Source organism: Macaca thibetana, chromosome 10 (genome assembly GCF_024542745.1).
Source record: "Macaca thibetana thibetana isolate TM-01 chromosome 10, ASM2454274v1, whole genome shotgun sequence".
Lineage (NCBI taxonomy): Eukaryota > Metazoa > Chordata > Mammalia > Primates > Cercopithecidae > Macaca > Macaca thibetana.
The window spans coordinates 53,974,319-53,991,014 of NC_065587.1; the positions used below are offsets into that span (position 1 = coordinate 53,974,319).

The 16,696-nt window shown below is 47.6% G+C and overlaps 1 pseudogene; it reads left to right on the forward strand.

The window, feature by feature from the left end:
* LOC126964102 (uncharacterized) overlaps window positions 1-16,696 on the forward strand; it is an 18,750-nt pseudogene continuing 2,054 nt past the window's right edge.

The following is a 16,696-nucleotide window of genomic DNA, read 5'->3' on the forward strand; positions in this document are numbered from 1 at the left end:
ATGAGGCTGAAGCATCTGCATCTTTTCGAAGAAGGTCTGAGGCAGCTCCGCAGCCCGGTTGGGGAGATAAACCCCTCTTGGCATGCCCCTGGCTTTGCACGGGCTAACACCGCCACTCTCTGCAGCCCCTGCACGTGGTCCCCAAGGTCTGCTTGGATGGGCCACTGGATAGGTCTCCAGCCCCGCCTCCTGGTTCAGGTCTGGGAGACCTGGTGGAGGCAGCGGGCGCCCCCTCCTGGCAGCAAATGGGAGCTGAACAGAGCGGTCCCTCCATCCTTTAACCTTGCCCTCCTCGCTCAGCCTTTAGGGCTCGTTGAAGGCATTCTCCACTTAATCTCTTCTGGTTCGAAAACACGTTCATACATAACGTAGACGTCCTAATTGGTCCATTTGTGAAGCCTTCATTAGGGATGAATAAATGACTGAGAGTCTGCCAGGGCTCAAATCCTGGTCTGGGCCCTGACTGCTGTGTAACTTCTGGAAAGTCGTTGAACATCTGAATAACTCAACTCCTCATGAATAAAATGGGGACAGTCATATCACCTAGTTCATATGACTGCTTCAAGGATTACAGTCAAAGCGTAAACTGTCCAAAGTGGTGCCCATCAAGCAGCAAGCATTATTACTATTAGGTACCAGACCCAGGCTCATGATTTCAGTGACAGAGAGCTCACCTGTGCCAGACGCCATTCTGCATTCTTCCTGGTGAGGAAACCATTTAATATCACATCTCCATGAAGTAAGTGTGCTTATCTTCACCCCCTACTTTCCAGGGGAGGAAATCAAGGTACAGAAAAACCTAGCAATTCCTAGAAGGGAAAGGGCTTAAAGAAAAAGAACTGCCTGGCTTGATGGCTCACACCTGTAATTCCAGCACTTTGGGAGGCCAAGGTGGGAGGATCAGTTGAGGTCAGGAGTTTGAGACCAGTCTGGCCAACATGGAGAAAACCCGTCTCTACTAAAAAAAAAAATAATAATAATACAAAAAATTAGCTGAGCACGTTGGCGAGAGCCTACAATCCTAGCTTCTCAGGAGGCTGAGGCAGGAGAATCACCTTTGAACCCAGGAGGTGGAGGTTGCAGTGAACCGAGATTGCGCCACTGCACTCCTGCCTGGGAGACAGAGGGAGACTGTCTGAAAAAGAGAGAGAGAAAGAAAGAAAAGAACCAAGCAACTTAAGGTGGTGGAACATGATTTGAACCCAGGGAAACCTACTCCAGAGCCCATACTTTAATCACTACATCTTCACATCTTCACTGGTGTGACAGGAGCTGCGCCCATTTGCTAGGTAGGGAGACTGAGGCTTAGAGAGGTGAAGTGACTTGCCTCAGATCATAGATTAATTGGTAATTGAGTTCTCACCTGGACTTGACCCAGTTCTGTCTCCTTGCATTGTCTCATGTCATCCCTTGACAACTCAGCATGTGTGGTGACTCTGTGTGACAAGTGAGGACATTCAACTGAGATGATTGAGTGACTTGCTCAAGGTCACAGAGCAAGTAAGTAGGGAGCTTGTTCTGTTGGGGTCGGGGCTCAAGGGCATTCTGTTTGGGACCAGCACCTCCTCAGCGCCCTGCTGCAGCCCCTGGCTATCCCTTGTCTTGATAATCACAGTTCGTCTTCCCCAGTCACTTGCTTTCAGGCCAGCCTCGGCACAGCTGTCAAAGTCATGGTCTCAAGCTGTCACTCTGCCTGAGCCTGGCCTCAGCATTGGCTCTCATGGCTTCCCGTGTGGCTTGAGGCTCAGCTTCCATTCCTCTGCCTCCTCCTTCCTCTGGGAGGCAGCTTGGGTACAGTGAAAAGAATAGGGAAGGCAGGCATAGTGGTCCATACCTGCAATCCTAGCACTTTGGGAGGCCTAGGCAGGTGGATCACTTGAGGTCAGGAGTTCGAGACCAGCCTGGCTAACGTGGTGAAACCCTGTCTCTACTAAAAATGCAAAAATAAGCTGGATGTGCTTGCTTGAACCCAGGAGGTGGAGGTTGCAGTGAGCCAAGATCTTGCCACTGTACTCCAGCCTGGGCGACAGAGCGAGACTCTGTCTCAAAAAAAAAAAAAAAAAAAAGGCCGGGCGCGGTGGCTCAAGCCTGTAATCCCAGCACTTTGGGAGGCCGAGACGGCGGATCACAGTCTCTATTAAGAAATACTGGGCGACTGAGGCCGGAGAAGCGTAAACCCGGGAGGCGGAGCTTGCAGTGAGCTGAGCCGGCCGGCCACTGCACTCCAGCCTGGGCGACAGAGCGAAAAAAAAAAAAAAAAAAAAAAAAAAAAAAAAGAAAAAAAAGAACAGGGGGTTGAGTCAGACAGTCAGGAGTTCAAATCCAGCTGTGCTCCTTCATTTCTGCACAACCTTGGGCGAGTGTCTTCACCCCTGGAACTCACATTTCAGCACCTCTGAAGTGGGGGTAATGATCTGTGCTTTGCAGGCTGCTGTAAGGATGAAATGCAATAAAGTGTGCACAGCACTTGGCACACAGTAGGTGCTCAATAAGTGTCAGATTCCTTTGCTAGTCCTTTGCTCCAGACCCTTGTCTCCTTCCATGCATGCCCCCTCCTCACAGGCCCCAAAGTGCCCACCTTTAATCCCAGGATGGTCCTTTGACCTGTGTGAGAGGCCTCAGTGCCGGGGTTGGGCTGGTGGTGTAGGCCGAACATCCTCTGTAGTGCCTGGGACAGACGGGAAGGTCACAGAACCAGACACTGGACTCACAGGCAGACCAGTGTTATCAAATGAAACTCAGCCATTGTTCTATGGCCCAGAAAAGATTGATTGAGGCCAGGGGTGGTGGCATACATCTGTAATCCCAGCACTTGGGGGGACTGAGGCAGGCAGATCGCCTGAGTCCATGAGTTAGAGACCAGCCTAGGTAACATGGTGAGACCTCATCTCTACAAAATAAAAATTTAAAAAAATATTCTGGGCCGGGCGCGGTGGCTCAAGCCTGTAATCCCAGCACTTTGGGAGGCCGAGGTGGGCGGATCACAAGGTCAGGAGATCGAGACCACAGTGAAACCCCGTCTCTACTAAAAATACAAAAATTAGCCGGGCGCGGTGGCGGGCGCCTGTAGTCCCAGCTACTCAGGAGGCTGAGGCAGGAGAATGGCGGGAACCCGGGAGGCGGAGCTTGCAGTGAGCAGAGATCGCGCCACTGCACTCCAGCCTGGGCAACAGCGTGAGACTCCGTCTCAAAAAAAAAAAAAAAAAAAATGCTGGTGGTGCAAGCCTATGGTCTCAGCTACTTGGGAGCAGGGGTGGCTGAGGTACAAGGACCACTTGAGCTCAGGATGTCAAGGCTACACTGAGCCATATTCGTACCACTGTACCCTAGCCAGGGTGACAGACCAAGACCCTGTCATAAAAAAAAAACACCCCAAAGATTGACTAAGCACCTACTATGTTTCAGTGACTATGCTTGGTAATGGGGCTACAGTGGTCAACAAGAAAGACAAGATCCTGGTCAGGTGTAGTGGCTCACACCTGTAATCCCAGCACTTCGAGAGGCCAAGGTTGGAGGACTGCTTGAGGCCAGGAGTTTGAGACCAGCCTGGGTAACACAGTGAAACCCTCACGTCTCCCTTTCTTAATTAAAAATTAAAGGCCAGGCATGGTGGGTTGTGCCTGTACTCATGCCATTGCACTCCATCCTGGGTGACAAGAGCAAGACTCCATCAAAGAAAGGAGAGAGAGAGAGAGAGAGAGAGAAAGAAAGAAAGAAAAGAAAGAAAAGAAAGAAAGAGAGAAAGAGAGAAAGAAAGAAAAAAAAGAAAGAAAGAAATAAAGAAAGAAAGAAAGAAAAAAAAAAGAAAGAAAGAAAGAAAGAAAGAAAGAAAGAAAGAAAGAAAGAAAGAAAGAAAGAAAGAAAGAAAGAAAGAAAGGAGGGAGGGAGGGAGGAAGGGAGGGGGGAAGGGAAAGAAAGAAAGAAAGAAAGAAAGAAAGAAAGAAAGAAAGAAAAGAGGAAGGAAGGAAGGAAGGAAAGAAAGGGAGAAAGAAAGGTCCCTGTTTGATATATATCCTCTTACCTATGCAATGTTCAGGCATGTGACTAGACACCACACATAATGATACTAGGCACATTTATTAAGCACTTGCACTGCTTTCCACACAGTTTAATTTAATCCTCACAGATACCACATAAAATATTAATATCATCCCTAGTTTATAAGAGAGAAACAGAAGAGTAGAGAGTTAAGTAACTACAAGTGGAGCTGGGGGTTGACTGCAGATGGTCTGATTCCAGAGCCTATGAGCTTAACTGCACTGCCACACATTCTCCCTTTACTCCTCAAAGTTCCCGTTTTACAGATGTGGAAACTGAGACTCGTGGACCCTCAGTTTGGTCTGACTCTAGAGTTCCTTGCCCCATGTTATCCTTCCAACAGCTGACTCATTCAACAATCATTTTCTGCCCAGCAGAGAAACAAATCAGACTCAGGACTGGCTTTGGGAGGCTCTGTCCATCGAGGAGCCTGGAGGGTAACTGGCAGCATCTCACGGTGGTGTGTGTTCTGTGACAGACGTAGGCAGAGCATGCTAGGGGGATGCGATGAAGGGAAATACCAGCTTTGCTGGGAAGAAGGCTTCCTAGAAGAGGTGATGCTTAAGCCCGACATGGAAAGATAGAGAGACTAAAAAGGTCACACGGACTTGGGGGAGGGGCACTGTCTGACAACGCATACGTAATGCAATCCTTCCTAGGCATGGGATTATTTGGGCCAGGTAATTTTTCTGTTTGTCTCAAATCCATTCTCTGCCCTTCTGCTCTGCTCCGTACAGCAGAGGCTAATCCCTGCAAACCGTGTTTCCTGGACTCCCTTGCCCACTGGCTTTTGGCTAGGATGGGCCAATGGAAAGTCCTGGTGAGAGACTGGAGAGAAAGAAGGCAGAAGCTAGGGTCTTTCTCCTCCATCTCTCTCGTCTTCGGGAAGGACGGGGTGTGGGGAACGTTCGCAGTTACAGTGACTCCTTCATGGTTCAGCTCCTGCTAGACAGACCTGCTGTGATTCCAGCTTCTCTCAGGGTGTCCCCAGTTGCTGGTCTCCAGTAATGCCACCTCCTCCCTTGATATGAATACCTCCAGCCCTGGGCGAGGTGGCAGCTTCAGGAAGTTGCTAATCTCAGGTTTGCCTCAACTTCCCCTGGTTGCTATTGCTACCCATAAAACAACTCTGTAGTAATTCTCCACGTTAAATTCCCTCTCTGTGCTGTGTTTTGTGTGTGTGTGTGTTTAGAGACAGAGACAGGGTCGTGCTCTGTGGCTCAGGCTGGAGTGCAACGGCATAGTCATAGCTCACTGCAGCCTCAAACTCCTGGGCTCAAGCTCTCCTCCCACCACAGCCTCCCCAGTAGCTAGTACCATGGGCACATGCTACCATGCCTAGCTAATTAAAAATATATATATATTTTTGTACAGACAAGGGTCTCACTATGTTGCCTAGGCTGGTCTCAAACCTCTGACCTCAAGTGATCCTCTCACCCTGGCCTCCCAAAGCGCTGAGATTACAGGCATGAATCACTTCACCTGGCCTAAATTCCCTCTTTGGAATCATCTGGCAGAAGTATTGTTTTCCTGGCTAGACCCATGATATTCTGGATCTTTATTTCCTTGTCTATAAAATGAGGGTTCATTGGTTCATTCATACAACACATAGCTATCTTGTATCTACCTGTATCTCCAAAATGTGCTCAATGTTGGGTATACCACAGGAAACAAAACAGATTAAAGGAGATGAAAATCCAAGCCCTGCCTACCCCTTTATGTCTTTGTAATGATCAGACGAGATGTTTCCATACATGTTGCCTGCTGCCTGGTGTCAGGAATTACCAACATATACAAATAGTCAAACGCTATTTGGACTTCAGCCTATATTCTTTCTTTTTTCTTTTTCTTTCTTTTTTTTCTTTTAGACAGAGTCTTGCTCTGTTGCCAGGCTGGAGTGCAGTGGTACAATCTTGGCTCACTGCAACCTCCGCCTCCCCAGTTCCAGCAATTCTCCTGCCTCAGACTCCCGAGTAACTGGGATTACAGGCGCCCGCCACCATGCCCAGCTAATTTTTGTATTTTTAGTAGAGATGAGGTTTCACCATGTTGGCCAGGCTGGTCTCAAACTCCTGACCTCGGGTGATCCACCCACCTTGGCCTCTCAAAGTGCTGGGGTTACAGGCGTGAGCCACCCTGCCCAGCCCTTCAGCCAATTTTCTAAATCCAAGTATTCTGGTCCTAGTGCCTTTCCTCACTACCCCATCTCCCTCCAAGTCTGAAAGAGAAAGATTTAGGACAAATAAAAGGAAATCTTAATTTACACCATGGGGAGTCAACTTAAGGGACTCATTATCCCACGTGGTGGTACAGTCTTAAGCTATAAATAGGTTTTTAAAAACAGGTTTAGCTAAACCCATCGACAGCAGTGGCATGAAGAGGGAAGGTAGAGATGAACCCTCGGACCCACCTGCTGGCTGCCTACTCTCAAACCCGCTGTCCTTCTGGGGTATCTGGTGCAACATGAGGAGCATTGGACTGGGAGTCAGCAAGCCAGGGTTTGAATCCTACCTCTGCTGGTGATCAAGCATATGACCTCAGACAGTCACTGCCCTTGGGCCTCAGGTTCCTCATCTGTAACATGGGAATGCAGAGAGTATCTAATATCTCCAGTGGTTGTGACTGCAGTTTAAAAATGCACATAGGGCTGGGCAAGGTAGCTCACATCTGTAATCCCTGCACTTTGGGAGGCCGAGGTAGGTGGATCACCTGAGGTCAGGAGACTAGCCTGGCCAACATAGCGAAACCCTGTCTCTACTAAAAATACAAATTAGCCGGACATGGTGGTGTGTGCCTGTAATCCCAGCTACTTGAAGGCTGAGGCAGGAGAATCACCTGAGCCTGAGAGGCGGAGGCTGCAGTGAGCCGAGACTGCACCACTGCACTCCAGTCTGGGCTACAGAATAAGACTCCATCTCAGAAAAGAAAAAGACCAGCCTGGGAAACATGGTGAAACCCCACCTCTACCAAAAACATATACAAAAATTAGCCAGGTGTGGTGGTATGCACCTAGAGTCCCAGCTGCTCGGGAGGCTGAAGTAGGAGGATCACTTGAGCTTGGGAGGACCGGTTGCAGTGAGCCAAGATCTGCCACTGCACTCCAGCCTGGGCAACAGAGCCAGATCCTGTCTCAAAATAAAAATAAAAATGCATACAAAACACTGAATGCCGCCCCTGATACTTGGTAAGTGCTCAGTAAACATTCACCCAGCCGGGTAATATGGGGAAAACCCATCTCTACAAAAAGTACAAAACAATTTAGCTGGGTGTAATGGCGCGTACCTGTGGTCCCAGCTGCCTGGGAGGCTGAGATGGGAGGATTGTTTAAGCCTGGTAGGCAGTGGTTGTAGCGACCCATGTTTGTACCACTGCATTCCAGCCTGGGTGACAGAGCGAGACCCTGTCTCAAAGAAAAAACAAAAAAGCCAAAAACAAACAAACAATCTGCCAGTGGCCGGGCGCAGTGGCTCACTCCTGTAATCCCAGCACTTTGGGAGGCCAAGGTGGGCAGATCACCTGAGGTCAGGAGTTCAAGACCAGCCTGACCAACATGGTGAAACCCAGTCTCTACTAAAAATACAAAAAAATTAGCCGGGCGTGGGGTGGCTTATGCCTGTAATCCCAGCACTCTGGGAGGCCAAGGCGGGTGGATCACGAGGTCAGGAGATCGAGACCATTCTGGCTAACACGGTGAAATCCCATCTCTACTAAAAAAAAAAAAAAATACAAAAAATTAGCCGGGTGTGGTGGCCAGTGCCTGTAGTCACAGCTACTTGGGAGGCTGAGGCAGGAGAATGGCACGGACCCAGGAGGCGGAGCTTGCAGTGAGCTGGCATTGCACCACTGCACTCCAGCCTGGGCGACAGAGCGAGACTCCACCTCAAAAAAAAAAACCAAAAAAAAATTAGCCGGCCTTGGTGGCGCGCACCTGTAGTCCCAGCTACTTGGGAGGCTGAGGCAGGAAAATCACTTGTACCCAGGAGGTGGAGGTTGCAGTGAGCCGAGTTCGCACCACTGCACTCCAGGCTGGGCAACAGAGTGAGACACCCTCTCAAAAATAAATGAATAGGCCAGGCACGGTGGCTCACGTCTGTAATCCCAGCACCTTGGGAGGCCAAGGCGGGTAGATCATGAGGTCAGGAGATCGAGACCATCCTGGCTAACACGGTGAAACCCCGTCTCTACTAAAAATACAAACATAAATTAGCTGGGCGTGGTGGCCGGCGCCTGTAGTCCCAGCTACGCGGGAGGCTGAGGCAGGAGAATGGCGTGAACCCGGGAGGCAGAGCTTGCAGTGAGCCGAGATTGCGCCACTACACTCCAGCCTGGGTGACAGAGCGAGACACCGTCTCAAAAATAAATAAATAAATAAGCAAACAAATAAATAAATAAATAACTGCTAGAGTGATTATTATCTGCCTCAGGAGATCTGGCCTGAGCTCACAGCCCTTTCTATTACACCAGAAAATGTGTGTGATCTTGAGCAAGTCAGTTCCCCTCTCTGGGCTTCAATTTCCTCATCTGTAAAATAGGAAAATAGTAACTACCCGGCCTGACTCGGGAGAAGACAAAGTATCACCTAAGAGTCAGGCATTATGATGAGAAATGGTACAGCAATCTAAAAGTATGGAGTCTAGAGCCAGACGGTTTAGTTTTCTTTTTTTTTAAAATAAATGAAAAATTTGTATTGAGTATTACTTTATACATGCAAATTAAAAGTGAATCTATATTAAGTTGACTATTCCACAATAAAAACCTATGCAATGGGAATAATCAAAGCTGTCTACACAATGCTAATGTGTTCAATAAATTATCCAGATGTTTTTCCACACATATTTGGATTACCTGAATTAGCTGATTCTTCCACAAAAGTTAAATTTTAGCTTTAATATGGTAGCAGCAGGATGCCACTTAAGTTTAGAAGAAAAACATAAGAGGCCGGGCGCGGTGGCTCAAGCCTGTAATCCCAGCACTTTGGGAGGCCGAGACGGGCGGATCACGAGGTCAGGAGATCGAGACCATCCTGGCTAACACGGTGAAACCCCGTCTCTACTAAAAAATACAAAAAACTAGCCGGGCGAGGTGGCGGGCGCCTGTGGTCCCAGCTACTCGGGAGGCTGAGGCAGGAGCATGGCGTAAACCCGGGAGGCGGAGCTTGCAGTGAGCCGAGATCGCGCCACTGCACTCCAGCCTGGGTGACAGAGCCAGACTCCGTCTCAAAAAAAAAAAAAAAAAAAAAAAAAAAAAAGAAAAACATAAGAATAAAAACCCTGAATAGCACAGCCAAATCTTCCAAGAAATAAATTCAGCAAAAAAGTGGCATATACCTATTTGGTATCCAGAGGAGGAAACAAAACAAAACATAGGCACTTAATCAATGTCAACCGGCCGGGCTCGGTGGCTCAAGCCTGTAATCCCAGCACTTTGGGAGGCGGAGATGGGTGGATCACGAGGTCAGGAAATCGAGACCATCCTGGCTAACACGGTGAAACCCCGTCTCTACTAAGAAATACAAAAAACTAGCCGGGCGCGGTGGCGGCGCCTGTAGTCCCAGCTACTCGGGAGGCTGAGGCAGGAGAATGGCGGGAACCCGGGAGGCGGAGCTTGCAGTGAGCTGAGATCTGGCCACTGCACTCCAGCCTGGGCGACAGAGCGAGACTCCGTCTCAAAAAAAAAAAAAAAAAAAAAAAAAATCAATGTCAACCAAGTGATCATCACTAACATTCTATTATTACCAGACACGATATGTGAACTGTAGATCAGAACAGACTTACACATCTAAAAGCAAACCAGTAATCAATAATATATACAGAAATACTAACTTGAAGTCACATTTAAATACCATCAACAGTTTGCTGTATCTGATATGACCGAATTCATTTCATCACTGCTATAAATTCCTTAAAAGCGTTCTTTTCCTAATGTAACATTATCTTTTTTTTTTTTTTTTTTTTTTTTTTTTTTTTTTTTTTTTTTGGAGACAGAGTCTCGCTTAGTCGCCCAGGCTGGAGTGCAATGGCGCGATCTCGGCTCACTGCAAGCTCCGCCTCCCGGGTTCACGCCATTCTCCTGCCTCAGCCTCCCGAGTAGCTGGGACTACAGGCGCCCGCCGCCTCGCCCGGCTAATTTTTTTCATCTTTAGTAGAGACGGGGTTTCACCGTGTTAGCCAGGATGGTCTCGATCTCCTGACCTCGTGATCCGCCCGCCTCGGCCTCCCAAAGTGCTGGGATTACAGGCGTGAGCCACCGCGCCCGGCCAATGTAACATTATCTTTAAAAAATGGTAAGATATTTCCCAGTATGCATCAGTTCTTTCACTCCACCATTCAATAAACGTTGCAGCAAATTAAATAGGACCTATTAACTAGGTCTAAAAACAATGGCTGAATAATTAACACAAAGAAGTACTTTTGAGGCTGGGCGCGGTGGCTCAAGCCTGTAATCCCAGCACTTTGGGAGGCCGAGACGGGCGGATCACGAGGTCAGGAGATCGAGACCATCCTGGCTAACACCGTGAAACCCCGTCTCTACTAAAAATACAAAAAACTAGCCGGGCGAGGTGGCGGGCGCCTGTAGTCCCAGCTACTCCGGAGGCTGAGGCAGGAGAATGGCGTAAACCCGGGAGGCGGAGCTTGCAGTGAGCTGAGATCCGGTCACTGCACTCCAGCCCGGGCTACAGAGCAAGACTCCGTCTCAAAAAAAAAAAAAAAAAAAAAAAAAGAAATACTTTTGGGTAAACTATTCAGATTAAACAGGCTAATGCTAAGACTGCATTTTGTGCTACTGACATGCACTACGTAGATCGTATACTACTAGATGGAAGGTTGGTCTATGTCCATTTATTTAAAGATTCTGTAACACCTATAATAGTATTTAATACAGCTCCCACATACAATATTCCTCTCACATAGACATAGTTATTTTTAACGGGGCTAAGGATATGACTTTAACACGCTATGAGATTCTAGCTAAGTAAAATAAAAACAATATGGACTCAGGTTTTCTTAGGTAATACCAGTTCAAGTTTTTAAACTGGGAAACAACCAACTTCCATAAATCCAGGAGAAACTTAGCATGGGGGAAGGTGCCTTAGTTGATGTGCGTGATAAGCAAACTGTTAGTTGTTTATTAGTATTATGTTTTCAGCTTAATGTAACAACAAAAGAAACGTGTCACATTACTTCTCAGATAATATCAATTACAATCTTAGAGACTATAATTGGGATTACGATTACAATCCCATGGGATATCCTTTATTTATGAAAGCATAGTTCCAATGCAAAAGTCAAGCTTTATAGTTACATATTAGGATAGGCTCAGACCCAATCTGACCATGTTTAGCACTAACTTTAACATGTTAAAGGTCTGAGTCCTGAATGTTTTTCTCACTTAATATATTCTCTCCAATGACAAGCTGGTGTATTTGGCTTCTTATGCTAAAAATATATGCCTGAATCCTATAGCAAGTTATTAACAATATCATGAATAGTTATTAAATAAGTGCCAGCACTACATGGAACTTACGGGTCACCAATTCAGAACCATAAAACTACACACTTATGCACACAAAAAAACCCCAAAGAAAAACAGCTATCACTGTACATATGAATACTGTCCAGGATATCAGATCAATTATCAAATCCAAGGTCTCTGCTGTTTTGTCTCACAGTGTTGAATATATGAAAGCTTCTCTATTACACTGACTTGTATTATTTTCAAGGAATTATTAAGTGCATTCAAAATCTTACATTTTTATTTCTAATTATAAAATCCAGATTAATCCAGAAAACACAAACCACATGTAACTGAGGTACGTTTTTCACCTTCTAAATACATTGCTTCTACCACAATTTAAAATGTTTAAACTTGAAGAAAAAAAAAGACTACATTGTTCTTTTTTTTTTTTTTTTTTTTTTTTTGAGACGGAGTCTCGCTCTGCCGCCCAGGCTGGAGTGCAGTGGCCGGATCTCAGCTCACTGCAAGCTCCGCCTTCCGGGTTCACGCCATTCTCCTGCCTCAGCCTCCCGAGTAGCTGGGATTACAGGCGCCCGCCACCTCGCCCGGCTAGTTTTTTGTATTTTTTAGTAGAGACGGGGTTTCACCGTGTCAGCCAGGATGGTCTCGATCTCCTGACCTCGTGATCCGCCCGTCTCGGCCTCCCAAAGTGCTGGGTACATTGTTCTATATACCTGCCTCTGATACTTAATTTTCTGCGTTTGAAACTACTTGAACAAGTGTGACAGTGCTAAGCTACTATATTTAGTAAATCTCTTAGTACCTACAAATACACACCCAAAAGCCCTTTCTCCCTTCTCTTTTTTTTTTCCTTTCTCCCTTCTCTAACGGTAACTGTTGTATAATAAAATTGCCAAAAACTCTAGAATTTCTTTTTTTTGTTTTGTTTTTTGAGACGGAGTCTCGCTGTGTCTCCCAGGCTGGAGTGCAGTGGCATGATCTCGGCTCACTGCAAGCTCCGCCTCCCGGGTTCACGCCATTCTCCCGCCTCAGCCTCCCAAGTAGCTGAGACTACAGGCGCCCGCCACCACGCCCGGCTAGTTTTTTGTATTTTTAGTAGAGACGGGGTTTCACCATGTTAGCCAGGATAGTCTCGATCTCCTGACCTCGTGATCCACCCGCCTCGGCCTCCCAAAGTGCTGGGATTACAGGCTTGAGCCACCGCGCCCGGCCAAGGCCTATTTCTATGAATTGTTTGTAACCAACTTTTGCTGCAACTGTTACTGCTGTTCCTGTTTAAAGGCTCTGTTAGAAATGACTGATGCACACACTATATTGTAAATTCTTGTCTCTGTATACTGTACTTCTGCATACAGATGTTATGTTAAAGAATTACTTCATCCCCATGTGACCATCTCACCTCATAATCAAATGACCCTAAATCCCTCACTAACCTACCCCTGCCCTCACTAAGCTTAATAATAACTGCTGGCATATCCATTGTATTGTTGGCACCGCGGGACCAGAAGGCGGTGACTCCCCCTGGACCCAGCTTTCACTATCTTGTGTGTGTCTATTATTTCTCGACCTGCCAATCTGCCTGAGAGCAAAGAGAGAGCCCCGCTGCATTGCGGATTGCTGGCCAATTCCCACAATAGAACTCCAGACTTCTGGTGATCTGCCTGCCTCAGCCTCCCAAAGTGCTGGGATTTCAGGTGTTAGCCACCGCGCCCAGCCTAACACATTGCTTAGTTTTCAATCCTAGCTCCATTCTTTACTTAGGTAGATTCTTTTATTGTTCTGTGCCTCAGTTTCCTCATATGTAAAATGGAGATAATAATGACAACCACTTTGTAGGTTCATAGGGTGGTTGTGAGGATAAATAAATGAACGTAAATAAACCACTTAGAATGGTGACTGGCATGGAGTAACTTAAGGTATTTCTTTTTTTGCTTTTGTTTTTGTTTTTTTGAGATGGAGTATCGCTCTATCACCCAGGTGGGAGTGCAGTGGCGCAATCTCAACTCACTACAACCTCCACCTCCCAGGTTAAAGCAATTCTCCTGCCTCAGCCTCCTGAGTAGTTGGGATTACAGGCGTGCGCCACCATGCCTGGCTAATTTTTTTATTTTGTGGTAGACACGGGATTTCACCATGTTGGCCAGACTGGTCTTGAACTCCTGACCTCAAGTGATCCTCCTGCCTCGGCCTCCCAAAGTGTTGGGATTACAGGCGTGAGCCATCACACCCAGCATAAGTGTATGATTACTATGGAATGAGGCAGACCTGGTTCCATATACTAGTTCCATCCTCCTGGCTGCATGACCTTGGAAAAGTCATTTCCCCTCTCTGAGCCTCAGCTGCTGCCTCTCTACAGTGGAAGATGATTTAACAACTCCTGCTTCCTTAAGATACCATGACTCGGCGGCGGAGTCACGTTTGGCAGTCCCACAGATCTGTGTCTTGCTTAAACAGTGTTTGGACGGAAGAGATCCTGGGACTTCCTCTCTTCCAGCCTCTCACCATCAATCTCCTCTCCACTTGCAACCTCAGGGACCATCTTCTCAGCCACCTCCTGCTTCTGGGTCCACCCAACACCATTGTTTGTGGTTAGCTCCTTCTTACCAACCCATGAGCTCCCAGATTCCTCAGAATTATTCCACCTGGTGGAGGCGCCATGAACCACCTGGACAATTTGCACATGCAGGCCTCCTTATCTGCCTCTCTCTGGGCTTCTATTTACACTGCGACAATGTGGCTCTGGAGGGCGTGGGCCACTTCTTCCACGAATTGACTGAGGAGAAGCGCAAGGGTGCCTTGAAGATGCAAAACCAGCACAACGGCTGCACTCTCTTCCAGGACATCCAGAAGCTGGCCCAAATTGAGATAGATAAGACCCTGGACATGGCTGGACGTGGTGACTCATGCCTGTAATCCCAGCACTTTGGGAGGCCAAGGCAGGCAGATCAGTTGAGGTCAGGAGTTCAAGACCAGCCTGGCCAACACGGTGAAATCCTATCTCTACTAAAAATACAAAAAAAAATTAGCCAGGTGTGGTGGCGCATGCCTGTAGTACCAGCTACTCAGGAGGCTGAGGTGGATCTCTTGAATCTGGGAGGCAGAGGTTGCAGTGAGCTGAGATCACGCCACTGCACTCCAGCCTGGGTGAGTAAAATAAAATAAAATAAAAAAACCCTGAATGCCACGGAAGCTGCCATGGCCCTGGAGAAAAATCTGAACCAGGCCCCTTTTGGATCTTCAAGCCCTGAGTTCTACCCGCACAGACCTCCATCCCTGTGACTTCCTGTAGAGTCACTTCTTAGATGAGGAAGTGAAACTCATCAAGATGGGTGAGCACTTGACCAACCTTCCCAGGGTAGCCGGCCCCCAGGCTGGCCTGGGCAAGGTTCTCTTGGAAAGGCTCACCCGCCCTCAAGCAGGACTGGGAGCCTTAAGTCCCCTCCCAAAGTATCAGGGCTTCTGCCTAAGCCTCTCTCTCTCCAGCCACTAGGCAGCTTTTTAATTACCCTGGAGCCTTCTTCCAAGCCTTGGACCAAATGGAAATAAAGCTCTGTGGAAGCAAATTAAAAAAAAAAAAACAAAAAACCATGACTCAGGAAAGCACACATACTGCCTGGCATCTTCCCTCCTCTTTCCCTCTTGGCTCTTGTACATTTTTCTCAATGGTCCACTTTAATGTCCTCTGACCCAGAGCCCCTTCACTGCTTCCATAAGTCTCTCTAAGCTAGGGCCATAGAGTTCGAGACCAGCCTGGGCAAAATAGCTAGTCCCCATTTCTATACACAATGTTTTGAAAGACAAAACAAATTTTAAAGAGAAAACAAAAAAATAAAGCTGAGACCAGAACTAGACTGCACACTCTGGAGGAACAAACCCTGGATTCACAGGCAGAATACAAGGATTTGCCTGCTTGTCTTTATGATGGGAGGGTTCTGATATGTTTCCAAGGAGCCATGAGACCTTGGGCTATTAGCTTTCCCCCTCTGGGCCTTGGGCTCCTCCTCAGTTTCATGATGAGGCTGTTCCATCTCTACCATGACATTCTGCAATCTTGTGATACTGTGGCAAAGGCCAAGACTAGGGTTGAGTCTTTTTTTTCCTTTTTAATACACAGGGTCTCACTCTCTCACCTGAGCCAGAATGCAGTGGTGCACTCATAGTTCACTGCAGCCTCTACCTCCTAGGAGGCTTAAGTCTCAGTGGGAAGGGGAATGAGGGTACTGTGGGGCTACTTCTGAGTACCCCAACCTTGGGAGAGGTGACTTAGTCAGATGTAGGATGGACCCTACTACCCTACTGGCATGGGGGGCAGATGCCTCTGCAGGGCTGAGGAATGGGGTCCATATGGGAAAACTGCCTAGAGATAGTAAAACCAACCTGTCATCATGCCAGTGCTGACCTAGGTCTTCAGAGCTGCTCTGGGGCCTGGTCTTGCTGGTTGCAAGGGACAGGGGACGAGGGTCCTAACCTATCTAGGGGCCTCCTGTTCTATTCCCTCAACCCAAAAGGGAAACCTAGGGAAGAAAACTTTACCTAAGAAAAGGACCAGATCAGGCCGGGCGCGGTGGCTCAAGCCTGTAATCCCAGCACTTTGGGAGGCCGAGACGGGCGGATCATGAGGTCAGGAGATCGAGACCATCCTGGCTAACGCGGTGAAACCCCGTCTCTACTAAAAAATACAAAAACCTAGCCGGGCGAGGTGGCGGGCGCCTGTAGTCCCAGCTACTCGGGAGGCTGAGGCAGGAGAATGGCGTAAACCCGGAAGGCGGAGCTTGCAGTGAGCTGAGATCTGGCCACTGCACTCCAGCCTGGGCGACAGAGCGAGACTCCGTCTCAAAAAAAAAAAAAAAAAAAAAAAAAAAGAAAGAAAGAAAAGGACCAGATCAATCCCCTCATACACAAGTGCACACAAATAACAGCTCAAAGCACCCTTTGTCCTTTTTTTTTTTTTTTTTAATTTAGTTTTTGAGATGGAGTTACTCTCTTGTCGCAATGGTACAATCTAGGCAACCTCCGCCTCCGGGGTTCAAGCGATTCTCCTGCCTGAGCTTCTCGAGTAGCTGGGACGACAGGCGCGTGCCACCATGCCCAGTAAATTTTTGTAATTTTAGTAGAGACAAGAGTTTCACCATGTTGGCCAGGACGGTCTCGAACTCCTGACCTCCAGTGATCCACCGGCCTC